The sequence below is a fragment of the Pongo pygmaeus genome, chromosome 23, assembly GCF_028885625.2.
Source record: "Pongo pygmaeus isolate AG05252 chromosome 23, NHGRI_mPonPyg2-v2.0_pri, whole genome shotgun sequence".
Taxonomy (NCBI): domain Eukaryota; kingdom Metazoa; phylum Chordata; class Mammalia; order Primates; family Hominidae; genus Pongo; species Pongo pygmaeus.
Window position 1 is genome coordinate 29,100,596 of NC_085931.1, and position 10,261 is coordinate 29,110,856.

Sequence of the window (10,261 nt, forward strand, 5' to 3'; positions counted from 1 at the left end):
TGTAGTCCCAGCTACTCCAGAGGCTGAGGCAGGAGAATGGCATGAACCCGGTAGGCGGAGCTTGCGGTGAGCCGAGATCAGGCCACTGGAATCCAGCCTGGGGACAGAGGGAGACTCCGTCTCAAAAAAAAAAAAAAAAAAAGACAGAGGCTGGCTCTGTTGCCCAGGCTGGAGTGCAGTGGCGTCACAATCCCTGCCCCGCCACTGGGTTCAAGTGATTCTCCTGTCTCAGCCACCCGAGTAGGTGGGACTACAGGTGCGTGCCACCATGTCTGACTAAATTTCTATTTTTACTAGAGACAGGGTTTCACTATGTTGGCCAGGCTGGTCTCCAGCTCCTGATCTCCTGATCCGTCTGCCCTGACCTCCCAAAGTGCTAGGATTATAGGCATAAGACGCCACGCCCAGCCTCTTTTTTTTCTTTTTTTTTTTTATTTTGAGGCAGAGTTTTGCTCTTGTTGCCCCGGCAGGAGTGCAATGGTGCGATCTCAGCTCACTGCAATCTCCACCTCTGCAGGAGAGCAGGAATCTTCAGTGATCCACGGGCAGATCTGTAGCCATTGTGGGCACCTGTTCTTCCCGTGACCTTTGTGCCCGGGTCGCAGCACGTGCTGAGATCGCGCCATTGCACTCCAGCCTGGGGGACAAGAGCGAAACTCCATCTCAACGGAACCCTTAAGGTCGTTCTGTCACTGGGGCCATTATGAGCACACACACCCACTCCCTCAGGTTTAAAAGGCGCGTTGCCCGGCAACAGAAGGAACTGCTGGCTTAGCCTTTGGCCGAGTTGGCAGCTCCACGAGGACCCTCAGAGTCCAGCTCTCCAGCGTTCAAGCATCCGACGGTTCCGAGTCCTCCCAGGAGCGGTTACCTGGGCACTCTGTGCCCCTCATTCCTGTCAGGGCCCAGGCTGAGGACCTGCTAGTAGGGCTCAGTTGCCTGGAGTCCGTTCAGCCCATCCCCCAGTTCACTTTGCTTGTGGGATCTCCCCGTTTCTCCTGCCCCTGGACTGAGTGGCAGGCCATCCCACAAGCACCCGGACACTTGGCATCAGTGGTGTCAAGACAACTCTAAGAAGGTTTTCTGTGATCCTGCAAGACCTGTGTTCCTTCCCGGTGATTCTGCCTTCAATTTGATTGCACAGGTACCACAGCAAGCCAGTGCTGTGTGCGCCGAATTCCAGGGCATCCTCCAGCTCAGCCACTACACTGAGCACAAGGAATCTCTGTGGGACCCAGGAACAGGTAGTCACCCCTTTGGGGCCCACAACACCCGGCTGTCCCCAGACTTGTGGCCAGGGAAGATAGTATTGAGGGCCCTCAAGGAGAGCGGGACAGGGATGGCTGAGCAGGACAAGGACCCTAGAGTCCAAGAGAATCCTGATGATCAGAGAAGGGTCCCCGAGGTCACCAGGGATGCACGGTCTGCATTTCGGCCCCTGTCGGACAACGGAGGCCTCTCTCCCTTTGTGCCCAGGCCCGGGCCTCTGCAGAGAGACCGCCATGCCCAGAGGTCAGAATTCAGATATAACCAGAGATCCCAGACCTCCTGGACGAGCTCGTGCCCCGAACTAAATTCCATCTCGAGCTCCTACAGCTCTACAGGAGGCCTCCTGGGGCTAAAGCGGAGGTGGGGGCCAGCCTCATCCCACTGCCAGCTGACCCGCAGTTCCTCAAAGACAGTGAGTGAGGACGGACCTCAGGCTGTCTCTTCTGGTCACACCCAGTGTGAAAAGACGGCAGATATAGCACCAGGGCAGACACTGGCCCTCAGGAATGGCTCCCCCAGATCCCAGGCCTCTAGGCCCCGTAAACGCAAGCTTCCCCTGCCGTCACGCAGGCAAGGGGATCCTCTGATGCTGCCACCTCCCTTAGTGCTGGGGTTCCAGGTCACTGCTGAAGACCTGGACCTGGAGAAGGAGGCGGCATTCCAGCGCATCAACAGTGAACTGCGGGCTGAGGCCAAAGCCATCTCGGACTGTAGACCCTCACGGCCTTCCCACGCTTTGTCCTCACTTGCAACAGGGACTTCTGGTGTGCCTACCATCTCTAAAGCACCCAGTATGGATGCACAGCAGGAGAGACACAAGTCCCAAGACTGCCTGGGCCCAGTGGCCCCCCTAGCTTCTGCTGCAGAGGTCCCCTCTACAGCTCCTGTGTCTGGGAAGAAGCACAGACCACCAGGCCCCCTGTTCTCCTCCTCAGATCCCCTTCCTGCCACCTCTTCCCACTCCCGGGACTCAGCCCAGGTCACCTCGCTGATTCCTGCCCCCTTCCCAGCTGCAAGCATGGATGCGGACATCAGAAGAACAACGCCTGGCACTTCTGCTCCTGCAGCTGCCGCAGAAGCCCCTCCCCCCTCCACATTGAACCCCACGTCGGGGTCACTACTGAATGGAGTGGATGGAGGCCCTTCACATTTCTGGGCCACTGTCACAGCTGAAGCAGGTGCCCAGAGGTCAGAAGTCAGATATAACAAGAGATCCCAGACCTCCTGGACGAGCTCGTGCCCCAAACAAATTGCCACCTCGAGCTCCTACAGCTCTACGGGAGGCCTCCCTGGGCTAAAGCGGAGGTGGGGGCCAGCCTCATCCCACTGCCAGCTGACCTGCAGTTCCTCAAAGACAGTGAGTGAGGACGGACCTCAGGCTGTCTCTTCGGGTCACACCCAGTGTGAAAAGACGGCAGATATAGCACCAGGGCAGACACTGGCCCTCAGGAATGGCTCCCCCAGATCCCAGGCCTCTAGGCCCCGTAAACGCAAGCTTCCCCTGCCGTCACGCAGGCAAGGGGATCCTCTGATGCTGCCACCTCCCTTAGTGCTGGGGTTCCAGGTCACTGCTGAAGACCTGGACCTGGAGAAGGAGGCGGCATTCCAGCGCATCAACAGTGAACTGCGGGCTGAGGCCAAAGCCATCTCGGACTGTAGACCCTCACGGCCTTCCCACGCTTTGTCCTCACTTGCAACAGGGACTTCTGGTGTGCCTACCATCTCTAAAGCACCCAGTATGGATGCACAGCAGGAGAGACACAAGTCCCAAGACTGCCTGGGCCCAGTGGCCCCCCTAGCTTCTGCTGCAGAGGTCCCCTCTACAGCTCCTGTGTCTGGGAAGAAGCACAGACCACCAGGCCCCCTGTTCTCCTCCTCAGATCCCCTTCCTGCCACCTCTTCCCACTCCCGGGACTCAGCCCAGGTCACCTCGCTGATTCCTGCCCCCTTCCCAGCTGCAAGCATGGATGCGGACATCAGAAGAACAACGCCTGGCACTTCTGCTCCTGCAGCTGCCGCAGAAGCCCCTCCCCCCTCCACATTGAACCCCACGTCGGGGTCACTACTGAATGGAGTGGATGGAGGCCCTTCACATTTCTGGGCCACAGTCACAGCTGAAGCAGGTGCCCAGAGGTCAGAAGTCAGATATAACAAGAGATCCCAGACCTCCTGGACGAGCTCGTGCCCCAAACAAATTGCCACCTCGAGCTCCTACAGCTCTACGGGAGGCCTCCCTGGGCTAAAGCGGAGGTGGGGGCCAGCCTCATCCCACTGCCAGCTGACCTGCAGTTCCTCAAAGACAGTGAGTGAGGACGGACCTCAGGCTGTCTCTTCGGGTCACACCCAGTGTGAAAAGACGGCAGATATAGCACCAGGGCAGACACTGGCCCTCAGGAATGGCTCCCCCAGATCCCAGGCCTCTAGGCCCCGTAAACGCAAGCTTCCCCTGCCGTCACGCAGGCAAGGGGATCCTCTGATGCTGCCACCTCCCTTAGAGCTGGGGTTCCGGGTCACTGCCGAAGACCTGGACCTGGAGAAGGAGGCGGCATTCCAGCGCATCAACAGTGAACTGCGGGCTGAGACCAGGGCCATCTCGGACTGTAGACCCTCACGGCCTTCCCACACTTTGTCCTCACTTGCAACAGGGGCTTCTGGTCTGCCTGCCATCTCTAAAGCACCCAGTATGGATGCACAGCAGGAGAGACACAAGTCCCAAGACTGCCTGGGCCCAGTGGCCCCCCTAGCTTCTGCTGCAGAGGTCCTCTCTACAGCTCCTGTGTCTGGGAAGAAGCACAGACCACCAGGCCCCCTTTTCTCCTCCTCAGATACCTGTCCTGCCACCTCTTCCCACTCCCGGGACTCAGCCCAGGTCACCTCGCTGATTCCTGCCCCCTTCCCAGCTGCAAGCATGGATGCGGGCATCAGAAGAACAAGGCCTGGCACTTCTGCTCCTGCAGCTGCCACAGCAGCCCCTCCCCCCTCCACATTGAACCCCACGTCGGGGTCACTACTGAATGGAGTGGATGGAGGCCCTTCACATTTCTGGGCCTCAGCCGCAGCTGAAGCAGGTGCCCAGAGGTCAGAAGTCAGATATAACAAGAGATCCCAGACCTCCTGGACGAGCTCGTGCACCACACGAAATGCCATCTCGAGTTCCTACAGCTCTACGGGAGGTCTCCCGGGGCTAAAGCAGAAGAGGGGGCCAGCTTCATCCCACTGCCAGCTAACCCTCAGTTCCTCAAAGACAGTGAGTGAGGACGGACCTCAGGCTGTCTCTTCGGGTCACACCCGGTGTGAAAAGGCGGCAGATATAGCACCAGGGCAGACACTCGCCCCCAGGAATGGCTCCCCCAGATCCCAGGCCTCTAGGCCCCGTAGACGCAAGTTTCCCCTGCTGCCACGCAGGCGAGGGGAGCCTTTGATGCTGCCACCTCCCTTAGAGCTGGGGTTCCGGGTCACTGCTGAAGACCTGGACCTGGAGAAGGAGGCGGCATTCCAGCGCATCAACAGTGAACTGCAGGCTGAGGCCAAGGCCATCTCGGACTGCACACAGCCCTGCCATTTTCAGGTATGTTTCTTCTATACCTAGTTTATTTGTTCCTTTTTTCAAGACATGGTCTCACTCTGTATTTCGTGTTGGAATACAGTGGCACAGTCATAGCTGCAGCTTTGAACTCCTGGGCTGAAGCCACTTCAGCCTTCTGAGTAGCTGAGACTACCAGTGCATGTCACCAGAGTTGGCTAGTTTTTATTTTTTTGTAGAGATCTATGTTCCTCAGGTTGGCCTTGAACTGTTGATCTCAACTGATCCTCCCAACTCAGCCTCCCAAAAGCACTGGGTTGATGAGCACGAGCCACTGCCTGGCCCAGAGTCACATTTTAACATCACATCCTCACTGCTGCGCTCAAGTTTTGGCAGTGACTGAAAACCCTAAGGAAGAGTTTCTGGTCAGGCCCGGGCCCGTCTGTGCATAGCAGGGGAATGGAAAAATGGCCTGTGGATGGTTCTTTTGGAGAAATGGCCAGACAAGCACTGAGATGCCGTTTCCTGGAATACAGGGCCGTGCGATATCCAGCCCAGCTGCCAGGTCCAGGGCCCTCGGCACCATCTAGTCTGGGAGCTCATTCAGAAATGGCCTCATTTGCTCAAAGCAGCTGGTTTCCCTTCCAATCTGGTCCCATTTGAGAGATGCAACTGGGCCCTGTCTTCCAGGAAACCATTTCAGTGCGTGCCTGTCTTTGTCCCCGCGCTTTTCTTATTAACTAAGATTTCTAAATGTATTACATATTCACATTTAGAAACTCTAAATATCATAAAAGGTTAGCAAGGAAGTTTCCCTTCCACTCTGAACTTCCAAACACCAAGTCAACATTTTTGTTTGCATATCATCCCTGCAATCTATGTGCAAATAGAAACATGCACCTGGAATGCATGCTGATGTGTGATCGTGTTTACACAAAGTCCTCTGCACCTCTGCATATATCACTGGGCAATGCACCTTAGTTATCATTCCACATTTCAAATGTAAATCCATTGTATTGTTTCAGAGCTATAAAGTACTGCACCCTATGACTATTCCCAAAATTACTTAAGCACCCCATTATGGGTACACATTTCTTCTGTTTCCAGTCTTGCTCTTATAACCAATGCTGTAGTGAACAGCACTATGTTGAGTAGAAGTGGTGACCATGGGCATCTTTGTCTTGTTCGCGTCCTCAGGGGGAATGCTTTCAACTTTCCCCCTTTCAGGAAAATGTTGGCTGTGGGTTTGTCATAGATAGCTTTTATTACCTTAAGATATGTCCGTTCTATGCTGATTTTGATGAATGGTTTTAATCATAAAGAATGCTGGATTTTGTCAAATGCTTTTTCTGCATCTATTCAGATTATCATGTGATTTTTGTTTTTAGTTTTATTTATGTGATGTATCACATTTATTGACTTGCATATGTTAAACCATCCCTGCATCCCTGGTATGAAACCCACTTGATCATGGTGGATTCTCTTTTTGATATGCTGATGGATTCGGTTAGGTTGGTTGTAGCATTTCTTATTATTCCATCTGTGGAATGTATTGGTTTAAATAATGAAAACATGTTCTATCTTCACTGCTTAGCACTTTGTGTTTCTTTAACAGCCTTCCCAACAGGGCAACATAAAAGCAGGAACCCCGCTAGTCTCCCCTTAACCTGGAATTTCCCCTTCTCCACAGCTCGCTCATTGGACAGGATAGACTGGGCATCCAGGCCTCAAGGTAAGGACACACTCCGTCACCTAGAGTTGCAGTGCCTGGGAAGGCCAACCTTGGAGAGGCGCTGCCAGCTTTACAGCGGTAGAGGTGTTGGGAGGGACTGACCACCAATTTATAAGGCTGTACTTTGTTGGCGACATAAAGGATTGTTTCACAGATTGTTGGGGAGGGACAATCCCAAGGGCTCCCCTGTCCCTGGTCCTGGCTCTGCACAAAGGCAATAAGAGAGGGATGCTGGTAAGGGCTGACCTGTTGCTGTGCTGGGGAGGAAGGTGCTAGGCTGAAATTCAGGAGGCTGAGGATGCAGCAGTCCCATAGGAGGTACATGACCTTCAGGATACATTTTCTTCATTGATGATCAATGGAAATGATAAATCACTGACTATTTTTTCTATCATTGGAATCTACTCTCTACTGCTCATGCTGTTCCTGTCTTTTGGGGAAGATGGAAGATCGAATCAGTGTGTGCTGCACTGAGCGGATGGAAGGAGAACTGCGACAAAAATTGAGGAAGGGTGAGGGATGAGAGGGCCCTTCATCCAGCTGCTTGCAGAGTCCTCCTGAGGAGGAAAGCCCCGTGGCTCCCTGAGGAAGGAGCAGTGAGGGCTGCGTGACTCCCACAGTGAAGTGTGTGGTATGTCTGAGGACACCCAGGCTGGTCCATGAGGAGCCAGTGGCAGAGTGAGAAGCAGAAAGGCCAGGAGGGTGGCTGGAGGCCAGGCTCTGAGTCATTCTCCATGTGATGGAAACAGCCGGAGCCCAGTGGGCTTGGAGGTACAGGATGCGGTGGCTGATGACAGAACAATGTGGAGAGAGGCGTCATTTGTCAAATCCTTACTTTGTTCTGGGCATTGTGCTAAAAATTCTGATGGCTCATCCCATTTAGGGGCTGAAAGTTGCAGAGGTTTAGGAAGCTTGCCCACGATACTGGAGCCCCCATCTCCTGCCCTAGTGCTGTCCTCCTTCTCACCCAGCCACCACCTGTTTCAGGGGAACACACAGAAGTGGTAACCTCTTATGGAGAGGCGAGTAAATTCTGCTGTTTTTGTTATTCACAGAAAAAACACTGGCTCGTGTGGGTTGGGAAGGATATTTCATCTGGTTATTTCCACCTGTGTGACTCTTATAGTATTGAAATGCATAGGTTAGCATTTTTGGCCAATTTACTCAGCATTCTGGGTTAAAGGCTTTTATTTATTTATTTATTTATTTATTTTTGAGATGGAGTTTCACTCTTGTTGCCCAAGCTGGAGTGCAACGGCGCAATCTTGGTTCACTGCCACCTCTGCCTCCCAGGTTCAAACTATTCTGTCTCAGCCTCCCAAGTAGCTGAGATTATAGGCACGTGCCACCACACTGGGCTAATTTTTCTGTATTTTTGGTAGAAATGAGATTTCACCATGTTGGTCAGGCTGGTTTCGAACTCCTGACCTCAGGTGATCTGCCCTCCTCGGCCTCCGAAAGTGCTGGGATTACAGGTGTGAGCCACCACGCCCGCCCTAAAGTCTTTTAAAATTCACTTGTATGAGTTGACTTAGTTTTCTTTAACCTTGTAGAAAAATACAAAAATGGCAATCTCTTTTATCACACAAATAATGTCTTTTTAATGGAGTGATTTTTTTCTAATTGAGGTATTATGTACTTTTCATTTACTAATTATTGTTTACATTTGAAGTGTTTTGTGAATTAATATTTGATTGCATAGATGAAGATTACTAGTCATAGGCATTTTACTAACCAATACTCATTAAGCATAGCGTGGATTCATGTGACGTCAAGCAGCTATTTTATTGGTAAAACGAAAAAGCACAAGAATGAACGCAAGAACTGAAACAGTGGAGACACTTAGAATGACTTGTCTAAGATCTAAATCATTTTGTTGTCTTCCCAGCGTACTTATTATCCTGATCATTGTCATCAGCATTGTTTGGGTCCTTTTAGCACAGATTTCTCAAAATGGGCAACTCCATAACAGTTGGAAGCTTACGAATTCATATAATTTGTAAGAGGGCAATTTGGAAGTACCTATCTACTTTAAAATTCCAATAACCTGGGAATTTCATCTAGAGTCTTTTATGTCTAGACTCTTTCATGTAAAATATTTCCACAATTAGGAGAAATATGTGTATGGGGATTTGCTATGTAGCGGTGTTTTGATAGAATAGAAAACTGGGATAAACCAAATTTCCATCACGAAGGAAATAGTAATACGCTGAATAATAATACAGCGAATATTATGCAGGCTTTAAACATCAAAAAAGAGTTCAACTTCTGACTTCCGATGATGGTGTTGAAGCAGGTCACTGCTGGTTTACATTTGATTTTCATGTGGGAACTCTGGAAGTCTGCCTTAGTGATTTTTTATGTGGCTAAATTTAGCTAATGACAAGCTATTCGAAGTATGGCAAAATGGAACTTTAAAACAGTATCTTGTCAGCAACCAAGTGGACCTGTTTCACGTAAAGCCCACGCATTCATCTGCCTGTCCTTCATTCTGTCTGTCCACACGGGCATCATTCATTCGTGGAACTGAGTGCCCACTGTCGAGCTGACAAGCCCATAACCTCCCTGTTCCTAGTCACACATTAATTCTTCAACAAGTTCCTTTTGATAGATTGTGACTAAGCTTAGCTGCTATTTCCAATTGCTTCCCCAAACGTACTTCTCACTGTTCTCCCATCACACCCTTCAGCCCATCCATGCGGGGTTCCTTTGCTTTTCCCACCTTACACCAAACTCCCTATTTTTACTCCCACTTTTACCTCCTCTCCAAGACAAAACAAACAAACAAAACTAGCATTTTAAAACTTAGTTGTAATCTTTCTTCCTTCATGAAAATTTCTCCAACAGCCACTTCCACGGTCCTGTGTGTTCTGGATATTTTAAAATATTGGCTATAAGCTTGAGCACATCAGGATATGCTGTTTTGCTGTATGCAGATGGAGGCAGTGGCCGGAATGAATGAACGGCAACAATTGCTGGCAACCGGCAGAAGCTGAGAGACAGGGAACGGGCTCTTCTCCAGAGCCTCCAGGAGCCAGGCCTTTGAATACCTCGAATGTGGGCTTCTGGGAGACCATGTGTTTCTGTTATAAGCAGCCCAGTCTCTGGCAGTTTTTACGGCTGCCCCTGGATGCTCATCTACACCTGTCTGACAAGGTCAAGCTCCAAGGAAGGGATTCTCTGCATATCTACATTGTTTGCAGATTTTACGATAATCATTTATTCTTGCGTGGCTGATCATTGTTAGCCAATATAAATAAAATAATAAAGAAATGACCCACATTTTATGTTGGGAGTTTGATCTGCCATTTATCAAGTATGGAATCTTGAACAAGGGGTTGAACATCTGAATGTCTCCATCACTTCATCTGTAAAGCGGGGGTGCTCACACCCACCGGCTCCCCTCCCATGTTGGTGCCAGACTCTCCCTGGACCCCTGTTCTCTTACCAGCCACATCCATTCTCCCCCCAGAGGCGCTAGTGACTGTGCGTGACTTTCCATTCCCACCACGTTTGTCTCTAACCCCAGCAGCAGATCAGTGTAAGCAGAACACAGCTGAGTGCTCCTCACCACCCACCAGATCAGGTGCAAACTTCCAAGCCTCACTGGATCCCCTCCACATTCTGAGCTCCACCTGACTTCCCATCGCTATCCTTCCCCACCCGCCTCCCTGGTAGAGAAAAGCTGAGTGTGTGATGCTGTCTGAATGCTGAGCACGGCCTTTTGCGGCCAGTCC

General features: G+C 51.3%; 1 pseudogene; it reads left to right on the plus strand.

Moving 5' to 3' along the window:
* Positions 1-703: 703 nt before the first annotated feature.
* Positions 704-9,744, plus strand: LOC129023454 (putative POM121-like protein 1-like; annotated as a pseudogene).
* Positions 9,745-10,261: the final 517 nt, after the last annotated feature.